Source organism: Crassostrea angulata, chromosome 3 (genome assembly GCF_025612915.1).
Source record: "Crassostrea angulata isolate pt1a10 chromosome 3, ASM2561291v2, whole genome shotgun sequence".
NCBI lineage: Eukaryota > Metazoa > Mollusca > Bivalvia > Ostreida > Ostreidae > Magallana > Magallana angulata.
In genome coordinates, this window is record NC_069113.1 from 53,621,186 (window position 1) to 53,623,290 (window position 2,105).

A 2,105-nucleotide genomic window follows, 5' to 3' on the forward strand; every position below is an offset into this window, starting at 1 on the left:
ATTACTTGCATAACAATGCGTTTACCAGTTTTATCCTCAATTAGAAAAAGGTTCGTTTTCAAAGCCGTTCAATCATTCGCAAACATTAAAGCAATGATGATTCACACATACAATAACATTTTTAAAAATGTAATAAGGTATCCGGTTAAAATTAAAATTAAAGTTAAAATTGAAAAGCATTATAAGGCATCCGGCACCTTAACACCAAATGTCTGATAATGATAAATTTGCATGTTTTTTGGTTGGATGTGTTAATTTGAGCCGTATCTTTAAACTATTCCCTTTCCGGTTTCTTCTGGATCTTCGTCCATCATATGGTGGTCGTGCTACGGTCGTCCCTGATGGTAACGTTGGTGAACGAACTGTTCGTCTTCCCGTCAGTACTCTCCAGGTTCAGCAAGCCTCTCATCCTCTTGCTTCGGCACTGCAGCATGTCTAACAGAGACGCCCGGAACTGTGTGCTCATCAGAAAGAAGATCCAGAAATTACAGGCGTAAATAAGTAACGAGAGAGTCGATGATATGGTGTCCCACAGAATGTCGGCTTCCTCGGACAATACGCCTCGTTTTTGATCCGTCGCCAACTCGTGGGCGTAAATCAGAAAGGCGCTGCCGTATTGGATTTCTGCGACAAGGAAAACTACGAGAATGACAATGACCAGCATGTTTATCCTTCGGAGTTGCTCCTTTTTATAAGAATCCGAGGTTTTGAAACTGATGCTTCGCTGGTGTAGCAGCAGCACAAGTGCAACAGTGGTTATGAGGAGTATGATAACAGGAAGAAGGAGAGTCAGAAACCCAGATATAATGTAATACACCATCATTGATCTCTCAATGTTTCCTACTACATTCAGCAGCGATTGGGAAATTACTCTGTTACATCCAGAGGGCAATGCTTCATTCAGAAACCTCGACTAGTAGATGGGGAGTTTCTTTATTTCGATGCCGAATGCTTCATATTGATACACAATCACCGCGGTTATCACAATGACTGCTATTTTTATTATTGTTGTCTTGGCGTTGCATATCCTCGAATAATAAAATGGTGTGCAGACGGCAAGTAGACGCTGCAATCCAACAAGGTCATGAACCAGTTGGAGGCCATGCGAAATATGCTGTATATGACATAGAGTACATGGTTTGTAACACACCAACCGTAGGTCATGTACAGATTTTTTGTAGTTTCCCGCCATGTTAAAATAAATTGACTCCGGCAGTCGTGTAAGGCAGATGATGGTGTCAGAAATGGCCAATGAAGTGAGAAGAATGGTGGTGGGGGAGCGGTGACTCCTGAAGATGAAAACCGAAATAAGCAGCGCGTTGGTGATGATGGTCATGATTGCGATGATGAATGTAAAAGGTCCCCGGATTGGAATCTCCCAGTCGGCTTTTAACTTGTACTTGTGAGGATAGTTTTCCGCATAGTACTCTAACTACCCATAATAGTCATTGTACCCGGAATAGTTTCCATAATTTTACTGGTTAGAATAATTTTTATTGCCTTCATAGTCTCTCTCCATTGTGCAGTTTTAGTCGTTGCTCACCAAAGGACTCTCTGTAAATATTCACATGTTATCTATTCGGTTTATAGTTCTCAGAATGCGCAACGCGCCGGGTTTATGTGATCTAATCTCTGTCAAGTGTGTATATCCATAGATGGGAATAATTACCACTCTGGTATATAACTATGCTTTATACATTTTTTTCCCTCTCTTTAAGTATGTTTACAAACACGATTTATGTCTAACTTCGTCTCCAGTGAAATAAATTTCTTATCAGAAGGGCAGGTTTTTGTTGCAGAGTACTTAACCTTTACGTATTTACGACTCCAGATGCTTATTTTTAGACTTGGCTGCACCAGAGCGACTTCTAAGACCATCAGTTACGGGATGTTTTGTGCAGCCATGGTCGGGACACAGCAGTTGCCTGCCCAAAAGGTTGCAAAGTCCACGTGTTTGTAGCGTTGGTGCCCTTAACGACATCGGCGATTGTCATTGACACGGATGAGGACTTGAATAAGCAAACTAGATACAGCCTTTAAGTACACTTTCGCGATTTATATAGTTGTTTGTTAATTGTAAAACACTTTTTATTAGTTTTTAGATG

The 2,105-nt window shown here is 40.9% G+C and overlaps 1 pseudogene; it reads right to left on the bottom strand.

Moving 5' to 3' along the window:
- Nucleotides 1-266: 266 nt before the first annotated feature.
- LOC128178736 (FMRFamide peptide receptor frpr-18-like) lies at nt 267-1,519 on the bottom strand (annotated as a pseudogene).
- Nucleotides 1,520-2,105: the final 586 nt, after the last annotated feature.